This window comes from Notolepis coatsorum (assembly GCF_963971535.1).
Source record: "Notolepis coatsorum genome assembly, chromosome: 1".
Taxonomy (NCBI): domain Eukaryota; kingdom Metazoa; phylum Chordata; class Actinopteri; order Aulopiformes; family Paralepididae; genus Notolepis; species Notolepis coatsorum.
The window spans coordinates 48,867,710-48,892,923 of NC_140165.1; positions in this window are offsets into that span (position 1 = coordinate 48,867,710).

The following is a 25,214-nucleotide window of genomic DNA, read 5'->3' on the forward strand; positions in this document are numbered from 1 at the left end:
GCACTTTCTCAGCTGAGCTATAGTCACTTTTCCGCATCTACTCCCAAACTCTGCATGTGCAGATTGATAAACCTAGATCTCTGGACAATCCAGAGAGACTCTGTGGGCAATCTGCACATGCAGAGTTCGGGAGTAGGTGCGGCAAAGTGACTATAGCTCGGCCGAGAAAGTGAAAATAAAAGTTGTGGATCGTCTTCTCCAGAGAGAGAGACAAGAAGATAGATACCAGTTTCCTCTCTGTGCGTTCAGTAGAAAGCTATCTGGCTGCATGTTAGCCTAGCTTACCACAATGAATGGAAGCTGACATGGCCGGTTAGCCTTCGGGAGAGGTGTTAGTTGGACAATGCCTAGGCTAACCGGCCATGTCCGCTTCCATTCATTGTGCTAAGCTAGGCTAACATGCATCCAGATAGCTTTCTACGGAACGCACAGAGAGGAAACTGGTATCTATCTTCTTGTCTCTCGCTGGAGAAAACGATATGCTAATTTCCCAAAATGTTGACGTGTTCTTTTAACATGAAAATGAACAGTGATGACACCATTTTGTATGCTGGCTTACTTTGGGGGGTAGTATATTGAAATTCTTTATTCAGAATAACCCCTTGAGATGTAGCATCTCGTTTTCGAGGGGCTCCTAACACAATACAATGTATGTACATTTTTAGAATAAAAAAAACACACAAAAAACATTGGACATCGAAACAGTCTACAACAACAAAATCAACTGAGAAATTACATTACAAAATAAGTAAACCAACATACAAGATCACAAAATAAACAGGACAAACAAAACACAAATCAAGCAAGGATAGGAATGGATTGTTACTTCGTACGATAAGTAATGAAAGTCATGATAGTATGCAGTATATAAATGATAAACTAAAAATGATAAACTAAAACATGTACATGTACTTTGAAAGTAAGAAGACAGCGCATGTTTTAATAAATAAAAAGATGAGATGGAACGAGTATTTGCAGGTAAGTTATTCCAATCAGAAGGGGCTTTGAACAAAAAGGCTTTCTTGGTTGTTGCTTTTGAGGGTGTTGAAAGTGTAGGTATGGAAAAATAGAGTTGGCTAGAATGCCTTAAATAATAATTGGAAGAATATGGAGTCAAGTATTGTTTTAGATATTGCGGATAATTAAGATGAATACATTTAAAAAAATAAAATAAAATTAACCAGTGGCGCTGTCTTCTTACAGTGGGCGAGGGCAAGTTCAGAGTTTCATACATTAGACAGTGATGAGTTGTAAAAGGGCATCCAAGAGCAAATCTGCATAGATTGTTGTAAACTGTATTGAGAGGAATGAGATTTGTTTTGGATGCAACCTGGTAGACAATATCTACATAATCCATCAATGGCAAAATCAGTTGAATTACCAGCTTCTTTCTAACAGAAAAAGTTAAGCAGTTTCTGGAGCAGTAGAGAATACCCACACTAAGATACATTTTTCTTACGATATGATCAATGTGACACTTGATAGTTCAGAGTCAAGCCTAACACCCAAGTATGTTGTGTGATCGACTCTTTGCAGAGGTGTACCATCTAAACTATGAATAGCACATAAACAAGATTTGGCTTTTGATTTGATGCACTGGCGAGTACCAAAGATCATTGTATATTATTTGCTTTTGTTAAGTAGTAATTTGTTAGCAGCTAGCCAATGTTGCAAGGAATTAAAATCAGATTGCAGAGCTTATTCAATATGTGGTGGATTTGGAGGTGTAAATTACTCTCTCATCAGCATAGAGCTGAATACAACATTCAGAAATAATTGAAGGGAGGTTGTTTATAAAAATAGAAAAAAGAAGTGGACCAAGAGTTGAGCCCTGCGGCCAGGCGCAGTACTTTGTTCCTAGCGGTGGGGGGGACATATTAGGGGGCGTGGTCAGTGACGTCGCAGGTGTGCAATACGCATTTTCCCAGGCGGTGGCGCCTCTTGTAAGAAGTGGTCATCGTGGAGCCAGGGCTTGTCCAGCTGCACGTCCGCTAATTTAATATAATGATACTAGTGAAATTTTTTTAACTCTGTCAAAATAAACGAGCTGCATAGGCATAATAAACTGTAAGCGACATATACATGTTTGCACTGTCTTTTTTCTATTATAAAGTGCCTCTCGAGACTCGGGTCCATAACACATAACAGATCAGTCATTTGATTGTAATGCAGGTGCTCGCATTATAAATCGAATGTATGCGAGACAAACAATGTAATCGTTTTGATGCATACATCTCTGCCCAGCCTACCCCACCTGTTGCTGTTGCGCCCCCGCACAGAGAGACCCATATCCCCGCACCAGAACGCTACGACGAGGACGTCTCTAAATGTCATGCCTTTATTTTTCAATATTCACTAGTATTCGGACAACAGCCGCACACTTAAAGTGATACATCTAAAATCGCTTACCTTACCTGTCGGGGGTCCAGGACTCCTGCGTTAGAATGGGCGACAGGCAGCTCTCAACTTCCCTCTGCAATTCGTTCCCTGCATACATCGCAAAAGGTATTCGACCACCCTCCCGGGGGCTCGGATAGTTCTTGTAACTGCCTCCGTGTTCAAGTTTAAGTTAAGTATGATGTCATAGACTATGTCAAATGTCATGACTCATAGTAGAATCGGCTGGCTTGTTCGCCATCCGCCAGGGAAACCGCAGATATATTCCTTTACTGCGAATTGAGAGCGTCCCAAAAATGATTCCAGGCCGCTATTTCTTTACCAACGGATTTCCAGTTCCGCGTTGACGCTTCCAGGCCGCGTCTATTCGAATCCGTCGGCTACACGCTGCTTTAATAACACTGCATTATCGAGACAGCGCCCCTATGACTTTGAGTGGCAATGAATTCCAAGAGTAGGGTAAATCTGCAGTGCCGGCACTGTGTAGTAGCGAGTCACAGTGCTGGCCGCCAGGCCGCGCAGTTGCAGCGGTTTGAAACATGGGGGGGACAAATACTGCATTCTGAAATCATGCGGGGGACATTTTCCGGGGACCCCCCCGCAAGTTACGCCCCTGCCTGCGGCACACCTCTTTGTTAAACTAATAAAACAGATGTTCTACCTTGAATTGCTACACATTGCTTTCTATTATGAAGATAGGAATTAAACCATAATAAAGAATTCCTTGACAAACCAACAGAATATAATTGATCTAAAAGGAGGTAGTGGTCCACGAGATCGAGTCAAGTTACCATTGTTAGAGGCAGAGAAAATATCACTAGTAACTCTGTGACAACCCCATCCCTCTCCTACAGGTTGACTCAGGGATATACCTGGATATCTCCATTAACCTGTTTGTCATCCACAGACTGGCAATCAGATGCACCTGTGCAGGTGTGTCAGGAGGAGGAGGCACACTTGTGTAAAAGGCCTGACTTCTCCATTTGTCTGCGGTCTCTCCTCCAAGCTGGTCCTGACATTTTGTTTGTTTGAATTTGGTTTGGTTGTTTCTCATATTATCATTTACACGCACCACACACTGACTCACTCATGCACTCACTACATTACTGGTATTACTGATCCATTCATTCTTTAATTTCTTTTGTTTGTACATATTTAAATAGCATAATTAAATTACTCTTTGTTACAAACTTCAAGTACTTGTGTGGTCTCCCTTGTTTTGTCTCTACCTTGAGTTTGGTTCATGACACTCCGCAAAACCACATCGCAAATGTCATCATCCTCCTGTTCATTGGATGCTATTCCCACCACCTTCCTCAAAGAGGTTTTAGACAGTGTGATTGGAGATATCCTTAAAATTGTAAAGAGCTCTCTCCAATCAGGCGTCTTTCCAGACTCACTCAAAATGGCTGTAGTTAGACCCTTATTAAAGAAACACAACCTTGATCCCTCTGTGTTGAGTAATTATAGACCTATCTCTAATCTCTCTTTTCTGGGCAAGGTCTTAGAAAAGACTATCATCAACTGGATGTGTTTTTACAGAAAAATAAGGTCCATAACAAATTCCAATCTGGCTTCCGGAGGGGCCATAGCACTGAGACAGCAGGTAATCAATGACCTTAGGGTGTCTGCGGACAATAAATAGGTATCCGTTCTCCTACTCCTGCGTTTGACACAATTGACCACACAATTAGAATGCACCGTCTCGAGTACTGGATAGGTCTGTCAGGCATGGCCTTGTCCTGGTTTTATTCCTACTTAACAGGCAGAAGCTACTCTGTCAATCTAGCAAATTATGATTCTGACAAACACACGATCTGTTCTGGTATCCCGCAGGGCTCCATTCTTCGCCCTTTATTGTTCTCCCTGTATATACTGCCGCTGGGTGGACTTATTACCAATCACAGTTAACTTCCATTTCTATGCTGATGATACCCAGCTATACCTCTCCGTAGCTCCAGAAGAGCCCTGTGCTCTAGACCCGCTGTTGACCTGTTTGACCAGCATTACATGCTGGATGAGTGAGAATTTTCTCAAGCTAAATGAGGATAAGACAGAAGTTCTCATAGTGGGGTCTAGTGAGCAGAGAGAATCGATAATAAGTAGACTGGGTAACCTGAATGTAGAAAATAATAACAGTAAAGAACCTGGGGGTTATTATTGATTCTGAATTGAATTTTAATGCACACATTAATCATGTTACGAAGATTGCCTTCTTTCATCTTAGAAATATAGCACGAATTAGAGCCTATCTGTCCCTGGATGATGCAAAACCGCTAATCCAAGCTTTTGTTTTCTCTCTCAGCTTGATTATTGTAATGCACTTTTCTCTGGCCTGCCAAAGAAAACAACTGACAGATTACAACTTGTCCAAAATTCGGCAGCCAGAATTTTAACTAGAACTAAGATGAGGGAACATATTACTCCAGTTTTAGCTTCACTGCATTGGCTCCCGGTTGTCTTTAGGATTGATTTTAAAATTATCTTGCTTGTTTTTAAAGCTCTTAATGGTCTGGCACCGTCCTACCTCTGCGACTGCCTACATAGATATGTTCCAAACCGCCCCCTCAGGTCCTCTAGTGCGGACCTGCTCGGAGTGCCTACAATGAAATATAAAAAATATGGCGAAGCAGCTTTTTGTTTCTATGGGCCGACGGCTTGGAATAATCTCCCACTACATATAAAACAGGCAGCCTGTGTGGATAGCTTTAAAGCACAGCTCAAGCCCTATTTGTATACTCTTGCTTTAAACTGATTTAAAAAGTATTTGTTTTTGTGACTTTACGTACAGAAAGCCTCTCATATCCGTACTCTCTATCTCTGACATGCTGCGCGGTAAAATTTTTCAAGACAGCAGTGTCACTACCTACAAGGAAATAACTCCTCAAAACGTACAGAAAGCTTCTCATATCTGTACTCTCTATCTCTCACATGCTGCGCGGTCAGTTTAATCAAGCCAGCAGTGTCATTCACCTACAAGGAAACAACTCCTGAAAATGTACAGAAAACCTCTCATATCGCTACTCTCTATCTCTGACATGCTGCACGGTCAGTTTCAACAAGCCAGCAGTGTCACTCACCTACAAGGAAACAACCCCTCAAAACGTACAGAAAGCCTCTCATATCCGTACTTTCTATCTCTGACATGCTGCACGGTCAGTTTCATCAAGCCAGCAGTGTCACTCACCTACAAGGAAACAACTCCTCAAAACGTACAGAAAGCCTCTCATATCCGTACTCTCTGTCTCTGATATGCTGCACGGCCAGTTTCATCAAGCCAGCAGTGTCACTCACCTACAAGGAAACAACTCCTCAAAACTGACTGTTCTATTCTATTCACATAATATGCTTACTTCATATATCTATTCTATTCACATATATGCCTACCACTTGTATTCGCCCATCACAATCACGCAAGCAGTCTAACGCCTGTCCCGTCTCCCTGTCTCCCTGTGAGTGGCTGTCCCGGAGTGATGACCGGAGTGCTGGATGTCCCGTGATGACACTCACCCAGTATGCGACCCTCTCTGCGTGCCCCCCTGTATCCCTATCTCCGGCTGTCTTGTAGTGATGACCGGAGTGTTGGTCGTCCCGTGATGACTGGGAGGATGCGACCCTCTCTGCGTCGCCCCCTGTCTCCCTGTCTTCGGCTGTCTCGGAGTGATGACCAGAGTGTAGAACGTCCCGGGAGGACGCGCCCCTATGCCTCAAATAGATCCGCTATCAGTTCTATCTTTAATCTTTTAAAATGTTCAGTTGCTATCACTATCAGCTCTATATTTAATTTTTCTAAATGTTCAGTTGCTATCGCATGCACTCATCTGTGTTTCACTACACACATGGGTGCATGCTTACCAACTGTTCGCCTGTTTTTAATGCAACATGCAACACTACTATCACCGACATCTAAGAAGGGAGATCCCCCCTTGAATGGCCCTTCTAAGGTTTCTCTCCTCCACATTGCCTGTGGTGCATTTTTTCCTATTGCTAGGTTTTAGTGAGTTTTTCCTTACCTTCGCGTGGGGTATGTCTGGGAGTGTTGCATTTATTTATTTAGCATTTATTTAAAAAAAATTTGGACCTTATGGTATTCTTGTTTTTTTCTTGACTTATTGTGTTGTTTAAAGAAGATGTGTCTCTGTTAAGCACTTTGAGCTGCATTCTGTGTATGAAAGGTGCTATATAAATGAAGATTATTATTATTATTATTATTATTATTATTATTATTATTATTATTATTATTATTATTATTATTAGTAAGTTTCAGTAGTGCTGTAGTTGTGGAATGATTTGATCGAAAGCCAGATTGACTGGATGATAATATATTGAGTTCATCTAGATAATATGATAATTGGTTATAAATTAACTTTTCAAATATGTTTACAGTAGAGCAGATAATTGAGATTGGACGGTAATTATTAGGTTCTAGAAAATCACCCCCTTTATGAGTGATACAAGACCACTTCCAGATAGCCGGTATTTCACAAGTAGATAATGACATGTTGAAAAGATCACAGAGTGGATACATGATAATGTGTGATGCTATAATTAGAAATTTGTTCTCAATGTCATCTAACCCGGGACCACTACCTAACTTCAGATCATTAATTGCAGCATGGACCTCAACAGGTGTTATTTTCTTAAAAGAGAAGGAGCTGTTACAGGGCTGAATATTGTTAAGAGCAATATAAGGATCATGCATTGTGGGAAAAGAGACAGAAGAAAAGTGTTGGTTGAATGCATCTGCAACTAAATTAGGATTGTGTAAAATAATATTGTTGACTCTTATTTGGTTAGAGGATATATTTTTTTTCGAACCAGTTAAATTTTTTATTTTCTTCCAGACGTTTTTGGGATTTTTAAAATCATGAGTAAGAGATTCTCTATAATAATTGCTGGTCATGGTTTTGGACACATTTCTCAACTGCCTGTACTTTTCCCAGTCAGCAGGATCCTTGGATTTACGAGATGCTGCCCAAGCTTTGTCTCTCTGCCTGAAAATACCTATAAATTCAGAAGTAATCCAGGGAAGGGTAGTAGTAGTAGTAGTAGTAGTAGTAGTAGTAGTAGTAGTAGTAGTAGTAGTAGTAGTAGTCGTTTTATTTGTTGTATGAACTGTATACAGGTAAACAGAGCAATGACATGCTTACAATACTTGCAAGTCGCATAACTAATAATACATTATACAATTAACTAATAATGTAGTATGTCAATTCAGCATCCCAATGCATGGGTATAGAAGCTGAAGGCAATTAACCTGTTAATCTGTAGACCGTTTTCGCCTAAAGGTACATGCCTAAGTAAATGGAAGATTGCTCCACTTCTTCAAGGTCAATTTGCATGTTCTTGGTATCTAGGAACATCTAGGGACCTGGGGGTATGTATTTCCAGTGTCAGAAATAGTGTGTCTGTTACTAGTAATTATTCAATTGTAATGAATAAATTAATTATGATTAATTATGATTTTGATGATGATGATCAAAAATTGATACAGGTAGGAGAAAATGCTCACTGAGCTCATTCACCACCGTATTGAGATCATGTGTACAAAAAATCTAAGCAAATGAACCGTGGGAAGATGATTAAACAGAAGGATTTGTAGATACAGTAATTAATGATAATCGACTTTAATTATAAATTCATATTTGACCTTGAACTTGACCTTGACCTTATTATGGCCAAATCATACATCTATGGATAGGGAGAATGCTCCTCTTTCCAATGGCAGGGTTGAATCTGGATTTAGTCATTTCTTGCGGTTTTTACGATAATTAGCATTTTCCGATAAATTTGTATTTCCGATAAATCGTATAAAACATCGGTAAAAATGAAAATATACACTTTAACTACTGTTTTTGATAGGGTTATGGTCTTTACTCTTGGCTACAAAAAAGAATATTTTAAAACATTGACCTCTTAACATCCAAGGGCCCACATGTGGACGATTCTTTGCCGACCTCTAGTGGCTCGGGTGTGCATTTCTTTTAATACAATATAGAGATAGAAAGCCCTATTTATTGCCTGTCGATTGCCCTTTCAGGTGATAAAATCCGTTCAGCGGTTCTCGAGTTACATGCCGATATGTGAGGCGTGCCCCAAAGTACGCAAAAGTACACATTACCACCCCCGACTCCCGGGGCTCTAGCTCCGTCAATCATTTGGCGATCTCGAACATCTTTGCACAGGGTTGTAGCCAATGAGTGTGGCTTTCCAATGATACCCCATGATATGATAATTGGGGATCTAATACGGTCTCCATTGATCGATTTATGATAAAGAAAAACAGGGTCCCCCTAACAGGTTAAAGGTGATATATATAATATTCAGCCACTAGATCAGACTAGGTTACATTAGAGTACCACCATGTCCCATCCAGTGCAATCTATGTGGGGAAATGGGAAGTAGGGAGGGGGGAAACATGTAAACAACAATGACATTCATTTTGGACCCGCACATTTTTTTTTTTTTTTTTTTTTGGCGTTTTATCGCTTTATTTCTACTGGGCAGTCCAGTAGGGAGAGACAGATGAGGAATGGGAGACAGAGTGGGGGGAAGACATTCGGCAAATAACGACGGGTTTGGGAGTCGAACCCGGGTCGGCCGTGTCGCGTCTGAGCGCGCTATGTGGTTCGCCACTGGGGCGCCCCGCAAAACGTTTTTAAATGATAAATCCATTAGTAAATATTTTTTTTTAGAGGAAAAGCAATACTTGGTTGTATTATTTATAACACAAAGATTACTCTATAAAATGCTATATATAGCACTTATAATTAACACATCCAGTGCCGTTCACGTAGATCTACGTTTCTGTCGCCCGATCGTTGAGTGCCGGAAACATAGATCTACGTTTCTGTCACGGTATTGCTTTTAGGTGCAAGCATAGTCGTAGTACCCTTGAATGATGTAACAGACACAGTATTTCTGACACTGGGAATACATTCCCTGAGATCTATAGATGTCCCTAGAATCAGATACCAAGAACATGCAAATGGAACATTTAAAAAAAAAAGTCTGTAAATGTTTATTCTACGTTCTTATAGAATGAAAGAGATTATTGAGTTCATTTTCATAACGCGATCATTTGCTGTGTAATTAATTAATCTAATTAACGCGATAAACTGACAGCCCTAGTTATAATATAAGCACATTGTTCAATAATTCTATTTTTTGGATGGAGGGAAGCGATGAATCGATTTTACTGAAACAATTATGCAGTGGCGGCTGGTGAATTCTTCTTCGGGAGGGGCGCTATACCAAACATTTTGCAAACATGTACAAGGCACGCATTGGCGAATATTATCACCATTGCCATCAATCAATATATGATCACAGTCAGTCAAATGCAACCACGTTTCCAATAGCCCTACACAAACACGCACAGCTCTCTCTCTCTCTCTCTCTCTCTCTCTCTCTCTCTCTCTCTCTCTCTCTCTCTCTCTCTCTCTGATCCATCCAATAATGATCACATATGTATATCTTGTCATTTTAAACAAGTTACCATTCATTGTCCGGGTGATTATGGCCCCCCCGCGGCGAAATTAATTAGTTAGTTCAACAACAACACAGCATCGCTCTAACAGGGAGAGCGAGAGAGAGAGAGAGAGAGAGACAGAGAGAGAGAGAGAGAGAGAGAGAGAGAGAGAGAGAGAGAGAGAGAGAGAGAGAGAAAAAACGCGACTCACTTAGTTTAGTTGAGTCAAGTCAAGTCAAGTCAGTTTTATTTGTATAGCACATTTCCAGGCAGCGGTAGCTGACACCAAAGTGCTTCACAAGCAGGTTGATAAAAACAAATTAGTGTGAGGCAAGGTATAAGATTAAAAGAAAGAAATAAAAAAACATGGCAAAGCAATGAAAGCAACAAAACAAACAATATGGTGCAAGATATAAGATTAAAAACATAATAAAGCAATGAAAGTAATAAAAACTGGTAGGACACAGTAAAACAGAGAGGATAGAAGGGTCAGGGGTCTAGTGGTAGTTAAGTAGGGGGGAAGGCCAAGGAGAACAGGTAGGTTTTCAAGAGTGATTTAAAAGCCTGTACGGTCTGGGCAGTCCGTACGCTGAGGGGGAGGCTGTTCCACAGTCTAGGCGCTGCGGTGGAGAAAGCTCTGTCTCCCCTAGTTTTGAGCCTGGTTCTGGGTACCACCAATAGCATCTGGTCAGCTGATCTGAGGGATCGGTGGGCGGTGTGGCGGTGCAGGAGCTCGGACAGATAGGAGGGAGCCGTGCCATTTAATGATTTAAAAACATTTAGTGCTAATTTAAAATCGATCCTGAAGCTAATAGGCAGCCAGTGGAGCGAGGCCAAAACTGGGCTGATGTGTTCGTATTTTCTTGTTTTGGTGAGGAGGCGCGCGGCTGCGTTCTGCACCAGTTGTAGGCGGCGGAGGAGGGACTTGTCAATGCCAGTGTACAGAGCATTGCAGTAGTCGAGGCGGGTGGTGACAAAGGCATGTATCACCGTCTCTAGGTTACTTTGGGAGAGGTATGCCTTTGTCTTCGCCAGGAGTCTAAGGTGATAAAAGCTATTTTTCACTACGGCGCTGACCTGTCTATCGAATTTAAAATTACTGTCGAAGATGACCCCGAGGTTCCTGACAGAGGTGGAGAGGTTTGGGCCCAGGGGACCAAGTGCGTCAATGAGGGGGGGCGGGGGGGGCACTATTAAAAACAATGACCTCGGTTTTCCCTTCGTTCAATGTCAGGGAGTTTTCGGACATCCAGCACTTGATTTCTGCCAGGCAGTCAAGCAGTGGTTCTATTGATGTCTTCCCTTGGGTGGGCTTTAAGGGGAGGTAAACCTGCACGTCATCGGCGAAGCAGTGGAATGAGATCTTGTGTTTTGCCAAGATCTGGCCTAGGGGGAGTATGTATAGGAGGAAGAGAGTGGGACCCAATATCGAGCCTTGGGGCACCCCGCAGGTGAGGGGGGCCACAGAGGAAGTGAGATCACAGAGTTGGACAGAGAAGGTCCTATTACTCAGGTAGGACCGGAACCAGTCTAAGACGGGGCCCCTAAGGCCTACGTAATGCTCGAGGCGAGCTATAAGGATATGGTGGTCTACCGTGTCAAAGGCGGCTGAGAGGTCAAGGAGTAATAGTAGGGATGAGTTTCCTGCATCAGCAGCTGTAATCAGGTCATTTAAGACACGGAGGAGAGCAGTTTCAGTGCTGTGTCGTGGTTTAAAGCCAGATTGGAATTTGTCATGGATGTTGTTGTGTTCAAGGAATGATTGTAACTGTATGTAGACTATGCGCTCCAGGATTTTTGATAAAAATGGTAGTTGTGAGATGGGTCTAAAATTGGCGAAGACAGAGGGATCGAGGTTGGGCTTCTTTATCCGGGGCTGGACCACAGCGTGCTTAAAGGCAGCCGGGACACATCCAGTGCTGAGGCAAGCGTTTAGTAGTGGTAGTAGTGTGAGGAGGACAGGGTCAGGTAATTCCTTTAGAATGCGTGAGGGGAGTGCGTCTGAGGGGCAATTTGTTGGTCGCAGGTGTTTAATGGCATCAGAGAGGGAGGAGAGGGAGACCGGGGCAAACTGGTCAAAAACAGCAGGCAGTGGGTGGGGGGGGAGGAGGGGGGGTAGGGGGGACAAGGGGGGCAAGGGGGAGAGAGATCTAAGGGCAGAGACTTTGCTGATGACGAAGTGTTGGAAGCCTTCGCATAGGGCTAATGAAGGTACAATAGAGGGGGTGGCACAGGGGTTGGTGAGGGAGTTTAGGACTTTGAACAGGGCCTGGGGTTTGTTTGAATTTGCTATGACTAAGTTGGAAATGTAAGCTGTTTTTGCAGTTTTGACAGCCGTTTGGTAGATGGACAGAGCGCTATGTAGGATTTGGAGGGATACATGCAACCTGTCCTTCCTCCACTTCCTCTCGGCACGTCTACATGCACATCTGAGAGTACGCGTGGATTCATTTAGCCAGGGTGTGGGGAGGGGTTTTATGCGTTTAGTTTTAAAAGGTGCTACAGTATTTAAAATATCGGTGCATGACTCATTGAACATGGAGAGATAGTCATCGATATTTGGGACACTGTTTGCATTTAGGACACAAATTGGGGAGCTGGAGAAGGCTTCAGAAAAGTGGGCAGTAGTGTCAGAGGTAAACGTGCGGGATTGTTTTGTAGGTACATGAGGGGAAATAGCAGAGCAGGGGATTTTAATGGAGAAAACAATAGGTGAGTGGTCAGAAAAAGCAGCAGCACATATGTCAATTATATTGACAGATAGCCCAAATGACAGAACGAGATCAAGTGTGTGTCCTTTTTCATGCGTTGGTACTGTGACAGATTGGGTGAGGTTGAGAGAGTCAATGAGATTAAGGAAATCTCGCGACAGGGGATGTGATTCGCAACACACATGGATATTAAAATCGCCGCATAGGAGGATGTGATCGTATCTAACCATCAGTCCGGAGAGGAAGTCCATGAAGTCATTTAAAAAGTCCTTGTTGTATTTAGGCGGGCGGTATATGACAGCGCAGAACACAACGGATGACAAGTTTATTTCAAAAGATTGAACTTCGAAACTAGTGTACTTCGCTGCCGGCTGTGACAGGCGGCAGTGGAACGTGGATTTGAACACCGAGGCTATTCCACCCCCTCTGCCCGAGGGGCGAGGAGTGTTGAAGAAAGTGCATTCGGGGGGAGAAGTTCAGAGAGCGGCAGTAGCTCGCCAACTTGGAGCCACGTCTCGGTAATGAACATGAAATCCAGGCCACGGGAGGTGAAGAAGTCATTTATAATGAACGTTTTGTTGGCTATCGACCTAGCATTCAACAGGGCTAAGTGGAAATTTAGCTCTGGGCTAGCCGGCGGTGGGGCGCGCTCCAGCCGCCGAAGGACATCAAAACACACACCACCGCTCGGCCTGCGGGTCCATGGAATACAGCGCTGATGCGGGGGGTCCCGCGTCAGCCCAAGGGGAGCAGGGCCAGGCGAGGGGGTGACGGCAGACAGTCCCGGTCCCGAGAGTGGCGGCAGGGGCTCAGGAAGAACAGCACGGAGCCAGCGGTCTCTGGGGAGCAGAGAGCGTTTGGCTGCAGGGAGATGACATCCATCATAGAGGGGACCGACGTTGATCCTGGACGAGGAGGCCAGCAGGTAGGCCTTGATTTTGACGTGTACACCACCTCGTTTTCCCCTTCTCCTGTAACGTTTTTTACGTAGGGAGGCACAGGGAGGACGGCGTAGGTGAGCAGGTATATTCAGGAGAACAGGGGGGAGACTTGTCACTTTCTCACCCAAACAATGTGATGAAAGCGTTTCGCTGAAGGCTCTTAGATTTAAAAGAGCTTGTCGATCATAAACCAGTAGGGTGGAGATGTCTCGGCAGAAGATACATAGAAGCAGAGTAATAACAAGCAGGAGACTAAGCGGACAGTACCGACGAGGCCGACGGCTGGCCGACACAGGCGTCATCTTGCTTCGGGTAATGCCAGATGTGTGTGTGAAGCGCGCCTCGGTCCTGTATATGTCCAGACTGTTGATGTCCACTGCCCAGACTGCATCCAGCCATATAGCTTGTTTTTGTTGTTCTTATTGAACCAGCTAACTACTAGCAGACAACCAGACAACTACTACTAGCAGACCGTATTTCCTCGAGGCAATGTCACGTGCCACTCTCAGCCAATAGAGTGACTACTTCGGGCACTAGACCAAGCGCCCTCGGATATCGTATTTGATTGTGTTATGTTGTACGTACGTATATTTATTTACACGTACGTATGTATTTGCCCTGTGAGTTGTGCGCAGAGCTGAGATCGAGCACCCATGAAAAGGGGTTGGAGGGGGCTTGGCCGCTAGGGGCCGGGGGGCGTGAATACTTTCCTTTCTTCTTCTTCTTTTAACCAGGGATGGCGGCGATCTAGCGCCCCCTATGGACCAGCCGCCACTGCAATTTTGCCTTCTATGGAGAGGTGGTAAGAGACGAATATGGAGGCGACAGAGGCATCCATGCTGCCAGAGAAAGCATATTCTGCACTTCATGTTTAATCATAAATCAGCCCCATACCAAACCAAATGCTAGTGACCTCAAAACATGTGTTTAAATACAGATAGTGCATGAGCCCAGAGTAATCTACTGGTAAACAAGAAAAACCCACTTCTCTAGTCAGAAAATAAAATAAATGACAATCCAAAATATATAGAAAAAAGAAAAAAAATACCCATCGAGTTAATGATTTCCATCTTTCTATTCAGAAATCTCTTCTTCTGTGACCCTCTCTCCGCCAAGTTTATCCTACCATCAAAAGAGCATTTTGCATTTAATTCCACTTCTTTTCCCCACTCTAACCTTTGAGACGGTGGTCGGCGGTATGCAAATGGCCATCTTCATATTGTTAGCGGAAACTTAAATTAGCATTCGCCCCCTCCCACCCCCCCCCCCTGCAGTATTATCTCACTTTGCGTTTACATAAATGTTCATTGTCGATGTTGGCGGCGCCACTTTGAATTATGCATCAGGGCCCTCTCTCCCCTCCGGCTCCGTCGCAGAAGTCGAGATCAGCATATTTCAGATAATGCCCTCACTCGCTGTCAACACCCGCTACTCATTTTCCCCCTCTGCCATTAGCATGTGCTCCTTGTCTCGAAAACCGCGATAGTAACACCTCTGGCACAAAATGCACAGTCAAAGCATTTCCCTTTTTTCACAAAAAACTTGGGAAAAACAGGGGGTAAACACATTCCTTTTGTCAAGAGAATATACTGTACTATCAGGCACGCCTGTGATTCGGTAGACACTAGTAGCGGGGAGGGTGGGGTGCATTTGGAGAAAGGTGTGGAGAGGGTGCTCTTGTGATCCCAGCCTTTGCTCTTATTTCCCCCGGCTTTTTTCCCCTGTATCAACATAATTCAGGGTAATTAGCGTAGTGGCATCTTGTTGTTTAGCTTTTTAATGCGCTGTGAAACGGGTGCCGATTTCATATGAGAGACGGGGTACGAGAATTGATATCCGTTAGGTCCAGAAAATGCTTAGCTAGCATGTTAGCCCCCTTAAAAATGTCTAATCATCATCCGTTTTTATAATTTTACGAGACTTTTCAAACGACAACGCTGTCAGGAAGTGAGCCCCCTGTTATCTAAACCTTGCAAGCAGAGACATCATTTGTTGATAAATTTACGATTTATTCTGAGAAACTTTTAAAAAGCGCTAGCTATCCATAGCTTAGGTTGCTTACTAGTTGGACGGAACATTTTTTGTGGCAGTTCTCATATTTTGTGGCAGGTATCTGAGGAAGGCAAGCGATATTGTCAAGGACACCTCTCACCTCAATCACAGACTTTTTGCCCTCCTTCCTTCTGGGAGGCGCTATAAGAATCTCTGTTCCAAGTCAAGCAGGCTCAGGAACAGCTTCTTCCACTCAGCTGTCATCTGGGGGAAACCATGGTGACAACGCTGTATGTAGTCATGTACAATAGCACTGTATATACCATATATATATATATATATATATATATATATATATATATATATATATATATATATATATATATATATATATATATATACAGTATATCTATATGAATAACATCTACATATATTCGTGTTTACCTGTATACATACCCACTCTGTGCAAAGTATGTATATACCAGTGTTTCCCTTATATGCATTCAGCAGCAGTGCAGCTTAGGACCGCCGCTGCTATGAACTAGAGTTACTAGACTATTAAAAAAAATATATATATATATAAAAAATATATATATATATTATAATATAAATATATATATATTTTTTTGTCATTTAATTTGGGCTGTGGGGGGTGCTTAATGTAAAATACTGACCTGAGGAACAGGCTGCAGGGAGACAATCTGGCTGCTTGTATGCGTCTCAGCATCAATGGGCCCCCTACCAGTGAATTCCCCTACCAAAGAGCCCGGAGCTTTTCTTTCAAAAGCCCAGGAAAATGAAATGCTCTAAGGCAGAATGTAGCCTATGCCACTGAGACTTCTTATGTGTAAAGTGCTGTTGTAGTGTTATGATTTGTGTATGTTAGACAGTTAGTATGTTAGTATTTATATTATCTATTAAATCATCTATATCTATGTTCAATACAAATAGTGTACAAGTGTTGAGGCATGTCATTAATCTTGACATTTACTTTGATTGAACTTTGAACTACACTGCAAAAAAAATGTATCTTATAAAGTGAGCATATCTTGTATTTGGTACAATACATCTATATTGAGTAGAATCTTGAATTATCGTATCCCACTGGCAGATAATTTAGCTTTTTTCTGATTTTGGTCAATTTAATCTTGTTTTAAGAAAACAAGATTAACATTATCTTAAAACAAGATTAAATTGACCAAAATCAAGAAAGAAATAAGCAAAATGATCTGTGGAATAAGATAATTCAAGATAATTCTACTCAATATTGGACTTATTGTACCAAATACAAGATATTTTCACTTGATAAGATTTATTTTTTTGCAGTGTACAAATATGCAGCTACCTGGGCCTCCAGAGCACTTCTAGTGTCAGCGGACACACCAAAAACATCCTAGCAAATTCACACGCACATGACTCCATGAACATGAATAATCTGATGTAACTAACCCTGTGTTATAAATTAGGGACCTAACCAATAGCAATGGTTGTACTATGTCTCTCAAATAAAATCAGCATCTGTTTGACAGACCATGAAAAACAAACTAATGAAAATGCAGTAATTTAACTACTACATGCAGTTAACTACTCCCCAACGCTGCCAGCAGCCTAACATCTCTCTCTTTCAATACTGATCAGGCCTACACTCAGAGGCCTGCAATCCCACACAAACAACCAATATTACATAAATTGAGGATTTTCTCTCCTCAGACAAAGACACAGCAATCGTCCGGACCGCCTCTTTCACAATTTGACAAGCATTAGGCTTAAACCCTGAGTCAATACACAATTATCTGCGGCGAAGTGCTTACAAAAGCCACACACATTTGAATTTGACAGTGATTAATTATTCAGTGTAGCAATGCAATATTCATGTCCCGATAGCAGTAAATAATTGAAGACATGGTAATCAGTTATTGGTTTGACACAACTAAATGCATATGTTTCTTTTTTCTCTCCCATGAGAAAGGCAACCAAATACAAGTACTGGTACTATGACGATTCATGGTTGTGGACTCCAGAACCAATTATTAGCCAATAAGATTTGAGCTTAATAAAGGGGTTCCCTTTAGCTCTTTCGAGTCGAAGGGCTTGTTTGCACCCGTCGGCGGAGAACAAAATAATTTAGAATGTCTTCTAAATGCTCAAAAAGTACATCTTTTCAGAAATCGATAAAAATAGAAAAATAACAATTTCGAGTGCTTTGACATGTAATTTATATGTCTCCTTACTTGCTAAACGTAATACGACTTGTAAATACGTTTAATTCTTGCTAGATGGTATGATTGTAATTATCTCCGCTTGCCATGAAAACTACAGCGGATCACGAAACGCACATACACGCACGCGCGCACACACAAGAACGGCGTGTGCGGTGTGAATAGGTGTTAGACCCCGCAGAGGCGTGAGACTGAGAGGTATCAGAGCCTACCCCCCCCCCCCCCCATCCAAATTCTAACCAACAGATTGGCTTTTCATAATATGTATGAATTATCTCTTGCAATAATATCCACGAGACTCGACTTTTTTTACATGGGAAACATACGTTTACATTGCCAAAGCCAAACAAAACTATTCGAAACTGGCCCCTGTAAATGTCCTAACCCAACCCCCTCCAATGTACAGTAAATTACCAAGTATGGTTTCATCAATATTCCAATGTACAGTTTTGCTTCAATCGCTACAATTGACAGAGTGCTCAGTGGAAATTAAATGTGCATGAAACAATTGTAGTACAATTGACAAATGAGTAGCCATTTGACTGGAACAGAGTGAAGGAGATCCGCCACCAGTATGCACAAGTAAAACATGTATGTGTTCTATGCATACTCTAATGTTCAGTGCTGTAAACTGGTTACTTTGTGTAGTGCCATGCAGTACACTTACATGACAGTTCATATTGTACAATATGTTGTCCAAAATGCATTATGTTACACAGGAAAAGTTTATAGTTTTTATCTCTCTCTCTTCTGGGATAAAGCGTGTACCAGGGAACCGCTGCACACATTATACGTTGATGAGGCGGGTTTCAATCTGGCAAAAGGTAGACGGCGTGGAAGAAATCACATTGGACATTGATGTCCCAGACCAACAAGGAGGGAATATTACAATGTGTACAGTGTGTACAGTAATGTGTTCTGTAGATGTCAAATGGCTGTGCAAATAGTGTATAGTGCTGTCTTGAGCATTTTCAGGTAGTGTCACCAATATCTGACTTTTTTGCATTGGAAAACACTTACAGAGTGATCTGTCATAATGAAAACATGACAAAGCCATTTGACTATCTTGTTCATAAACAATGGTGTCAGGACTTTTCATTTTGATGACACTGACACTTTCATTGACATGAATACTTGCTTTTGAAGAAGGAACTATCCATTTTGAGCAAGTGACATGCTTTTGCAGGTTATCAACTAGGTTTTGCAGTTTGTACTAATTGTTTTGAGAAATGCACTAACTGTTGTGCAAACGTAAATAGTGATGTGAGAAATGCACCAAAGTGACTGAGAAAAACTGTAATTAATAATATAATTATTATAAATGTCTCTCTCTCTGTCTATATCTCTGTATCTCTTTCTTTCTCTCTCTCTCTCTCTCTCTCTCTCTCTCTCTCTCTATTACTATACTATTATATATCTATATATATATATATATCTAAATATCTAAACCTCGGTCTATCTAGTGTGTGTATACATGGCATCAAATCAAAGTGTGTGTTGCTGTAGGCCTGCAGGGGTGGTAGTGCAATACACGTAGTACGCTCAGCTGAGCGCACCACTCTCTGGAGTGCCTTCCTGTCCTGGGCCGTGCTGTTTCCATACCACCAGTAAATATTGCAGTGTCAAATTAACACTATTCCTGAGTGTATTTGTTCCCATTTGGCAAGATTTACTGTGTACTATAGCTACTGTCCATCAATATCTTCCGTTTGAATGAAATAGGTTCAGGAGAGATGTAGGGAGAGGGAGAGAGCAAGACACACACACACACACAAATTGTATTAATTAACTATTATTCAATAGCGTTTAAATTATAATGAATTAAATAATTGTATGTTCTGTCATCTAATAATATATTCCATTACCTTTCCTATCTGTATCAAAGTCAAAATGTTGGTATTGTGTTGGTATAATATGCTATCTAGCTTGTGTGTCACTCTAGGGCAGGGGTCGGCAACCTGCGGCTCTTTAGCCAATCAGCTGCGGCTCCCTGGCCCAAAAAATAATAATAATAATAATACATTTAAATATTTTTTATTAAAAAAAAAAAAATGGAAATCGATGTCATACTGTGACACTGAAATAAAAGAATATTTCATCAACTAAGATATTAGTCAACAAAAATATTTCATCAACTAAAATATACAGTACGTCACACCCCACGCCTCTCCCTGCCGTCTGCAAGTGGCTATTCTTGAGTTTCCGACCCCCCAGTAAGCTAACCATGGATAAATCCAAAAAAAGGAAAATCTGAGGAAAATAGAGGGTTTAATTCAGCGTGGACAGATTAATTAGCTTTCACGACTAACAATGCAGGCTTACCTGTATGCCTGATATGTGGTGCGAAATTTGCGAACAACGAAAAATGTACTTTTTATTTTATAGATTTTCCACAAATAAGGGAAGGACTCTAATAGAGCTGCATAGTTCAGGGTTTTATTTCAAAGTAGGTCTACAGATGCCAGTGTTTTATATAGTATATACCAACTTATCAATTAAGCAATGCAACTTGAAATTTGGCCCTCTTATTACACATGTGATCCGGATATGGCGTGACACACAGAACATTTTTACTAATCAACATAAATGGCATAGTCGTTCTCCCCTATTTAATAACAATTTACTCCTTATTGCACAACAACCTATCAGATTTACCAAATGAGAAAAGAAGGGCATACATACACTGGGGGATATCTTCAACGACCGGGGTTTCTGCAGCTATCAAGATATATCTAACAAATTTAACCTCACCAACTCCTTTTTATTTCTATCTACAATTAAGAGCAGCTATAAGGGCTCATGGAGTCCCATTAAAGATGCCACTTGAGCACCACAGATATCACAAATTCTTTTATGAAAAGGAGTCATCGAGAGGCTTCGTCTCTGACTTTTATCGTCACTTACTTACGTCCTCATATGATGTCCTTCCTCTAGACCAGTGGAGGCTGCTGACCAAATTTTTAGGTGAAGCACAAATTATTATATTATATTATATATTAAATTATATTTTTAAAACATCCCCCACTGTGTGTCAGTGGTCAGTGGACACAGATGAAAACATATTAACATTAGGTGACAGCGCACCTGACCAGATGAAATCATATTAGGTGACAGCGCACCTGACCAGATGAAATCATATTAGGTGACAGCCCACCTGACCAGATCAAAACATATTAGGTGACAGCGCACCTGATCAGATCAAAACATTTTAGGTGACAGCGCACCTGACCAGATCAAAACATTTTAGGTGACAGCGCACCTGATCAGATCAAAACATTTTAGGTGACAGCGCACCTGACCAGATCAAAACATATTAGGTGAAGGTGACAAGGAAGCCACAGACTCATACCCCCCCGACACTCAACTAACCGCCTCGGACAGTCCTTCATACCAGTGGCCATCAGGCTCCACAACAGTGGGCAGCAACTGCTGCCAGACATCGACCTGGGACTTATAGGAACCCAAGGAGGACAACTTACACTACCTTAGGCATACTGCACCTTATGTGGATACTGTGATACTGTGAATAATGAATAATGTATATTTCAGTTAGTTAGATAGTAAATTATAACACTACCTTATGCATACTGCACCTTATGTGACACTGTGAAAATATATTTCAGTTAGTTAGATAGTAAATTATATTGACCTATTTGTTTACACAGCTTGTGTTGTTTTCACTACCTGTACCCCCCCCCCCCTTCCCCCATGCTGCTATGATGCCTGAATTTCCCCAAGGGGATCAATAAAGGAATATCTTATCTTATCTTAAAAGGAAAGATGAAATTCCCTACATGGGTTCCATCCTATAGAGGCAAATCATTCCTGTGACAAAATGGGATCCAATGTAATAAAACTAAGTCAACCAACGAACTAGATTCTTGTACCGGATCTCCTCTCTGGTAAACAAGAATACCTTGAAGACTCTAACAGGAGCACTCATTCAAGGGTACTACGACTATGCTTGCACCTCATGGTACCAAAGCACCTCAAAGGCACTAAAAACAAGATTACAAACATCACAAAACAAACTGGTCAGACTACTGCTTGACCTTACTCCTAAAACCCACCTCACCCCTGCCCACTTTGACAACCTAGGATGGCTTAGAGTAGACGACAGAGTACAGCAACTTGCCTGGTCTACAAGATACACTACACCACTAAGATACCCATGTGCATGTCGAAATACTTCCCAAAGGTCAGTGAATACCACGACCACAACACCAGAGGGAGTTCCACAAATCATGTTCAACCCAGATAAAAAAATAAAAAAATAAAATAAAAAAAATTTAATAAAAAAAAAGTCATAACTTAGAAATGAGATTGCATAGGTCTATGAATCGATATCGCGATTCTGTTTTGATGAATTGCCCAGCCCTACAGTGTGTACAGTAAGTTAGCTTGGTGATTATCATTGTGATGTAGGCTAAGCTGGGTAGCTACTGTTAGCATACAAGCTTTTACAAACACTAGCCTACTTACTTTTTCATCCACAATGTTTTTTCTGATCCAGATGCATAAATCCACTTCTTCATGTTGCTCAGTTGCTGGTTTATACTTCGGTCCTAATGTTGGCGCAAAGTTTAATTTAGCCTGACTTTACTTGTTATAGCTGTACAGCTTACTTCTACTAAACAACAACTAAACTACTTCCTTGCTCTTTCAAACAGTCAAAATGGGTCCATCTGCAGGGTCGGAGATTAGGTTTAGCTCTGGCCAATCTCAAGTTTCTCAAGTTTCTTTATTAGTTGTCATACAGAAGTACAGAATACTTTTATACAAAATGCTTATTTCTGTTACATTTTGTATAAAAGTATTCTGTACTTCTGTATGACAACTAATAAAGAAACGTGAGAAACTTGAGATTGGCCAGAGCTAAACCTACCCTGCAGATGGACCCGTTTTGACTTTGCAATGCAGCAATCTCTGATTGGATTTGCAAGGCTGCCAATCATATTCAACCTCCATGTATTGGATGGCAAGGGCTGTCAATCATTCAATCCTCCATTCAAAGGCAAGAGTTTAACTGCACAGACCGTGCTTAGACGAAATTAATAGCCTATTTCGATTGGCTGTTATTTATTATTTATATAACATTGGGTCACACCTGTGAAGTTTTCTTCACGAATAATTACTGCAGTCATTACTGCAGTGCAGGCCTGCTCAGAGCTGTCAATTTTGGCCATTTTTTTAAAAGAAAAAATTCACTGGCATTTTTTTTACAGAGGAAAACTTTTCTAATAAAAAAATATAAAATAATAATAATAAAAAAAAAAAATTTGTGTTTCACGTGTTGTCATAGAGAAACCTCCACTGCTCTAGACTTAGTCTGAAGGAAGGATATACCAAACTTGGAAGTAGATTTTGATTGGGATGAAGTTTGGGCAAGCGTACGGCTGTCATCACGCAATCCGGATCATCAACAGATTAATCTTAATTTTATTCATAGGACTTACTTAACTCCTAGACGTTTGCACCTAATGGGGTTCAAACAAGACCCTCGATGCTCCTTATGTTTAAACAGTGATATTGTACATTTATGCATATGTATTGGGAATGCCCTCCTGTTAAGATATTCTGGAAAGAAGTAACCAAGCAAATATCAGAATTTTTATTTCTGACCATAAAAATGTTGTCCGGTCTTACGGCTGCCAAAAAGCTGATAGCATCACGCTGGATTCAACCGGATAAAATGTGCCGGAAGGTATGGGTTCTTACCTATCTCGATGTGATTTATCTAGAGATATCTACCGCACAAATTTTAGGTGTTAATGAAGCCAGCATAGCAATCTGGTTAGATGTGGTGGAGAGGATAAAGGATAGCATACGAATTTGTAATCCCTGGTGTTAAACGGAATAATGGATGGATTGTCCAAGAGGGGGTCCTGAGGGGGAAGGAAAGGGTGAGGAAGAGCAAGCAAGAGCATATGTATTGTATTGTATTTATTATGTGTATATCTTTTAATCTACATTTATTTTGATTTAAGTACTGGACTGTTATTATTGTTATTATTATGTCGGTCATAGTCCTGTGATTTATTGTGGATTTCTACTGTTAACACTTTGACGACCGATGGGCTTAGTCTAATTAGTGGCTAGAGGACCGGGGAATGTAAACAAACATGTGGGTTTTGTAACAGCTATATCTATACTTTATAGTGTTGCTATCTGTCCATTCTCATTGTCAATTGAGTGCATAAACCGTCCCTTCAAAATGGCTTAAAGAAAAAAAAAATCATCGGTAGGTTGTCATTTTATAGCGCCGTGAATATAAGCTTTATCGCAGATTTTGTCTCATCTATTTTCTGGAAAGCTAGTTATGGAGCTAAAGGCTACTAACGTTATATTCAACGGCATTTCCGTTTTATATATGCTAAAGAAATAACACAAACTGCATATGATCCAGGCTGTCCCAAAGCATGTATGGATGAAAGGGGGGCGGCGGGGGACGTCGATTAGTATTATTGTTTACCAATACAGTGTCCGTGTAACTAGTCACATTCACTGATAGACTGCTTGCGTTGCACAGCAATGTCCGATCCGGCTGTAAATTAGGTGATAAAGGTCATGGGATACCCTCCAGCATTTCCCCGTTATCGATCGGCATCTGGTAGATCGATATGTCCATTGGTTGATGATAAATCCTCTTATTCCATGGTGAAATCTGCGATTTGAAACGTAATACACGGTGCATGATGTTCATTTCGGATCAGGGTAATATGATCCTCCATTGGAAGGTACAAAAAAAATTCCATTCACCCACAATGCTACTGCAGTGGAGCGATGGCGCCCCTAAGAGGATCTGGCCGGTATTGCATGTTGCCGATTCCACAGAGGAGGGTAGATCTGCAGAGCCGATCGGGGATCTTGATCCGGTTATTAATATGGAATAAAACAATAACAACTTGCCACGGCTATATACGTGCCTCTGGTCCACAACGCATGGCACCGAAACCCGTATAAACTCGTGGCTGGTCCTTAATGTGTTAATGTATTGTGTGTCTAGTTTTATGTTAAAAAAGGCTAAATAAAAAACATTTGTTCAAAAAAAAAGGATATCCAGATCCCTGACCAATTTCACGCAGTATGTCACTTGCAAAACAAGAGACAACAAGACCCTGGACTTACTGTATGCAAATATCAAGGAAGCATACAGCCACACTGCCCTCCCCCCGCTTGGCAGCTCAGATCACAACCTGGTCAGACTTGATCCAATATATAAGCCTGTGATCAAACGACAGCCAGCAACAACTAGGCTTGTCCCACAGTGGTCGGAGGATGTTGAGGAAGAGCTAAGGGAGTGCTTCAGCTCCACAGACTGGGACCTGTTCCAATGGACCCACGGTGAGGACATCAATGTACTCACCGAATGTATAACTGATTATATCAGGTTCTGTGAGGAGAGCATCGTACCCACTAAGAAGGTACGCTGCTTTCCTAATAACAAACCCTGGATCAATAGGGACATCAAATACCTCCTGAA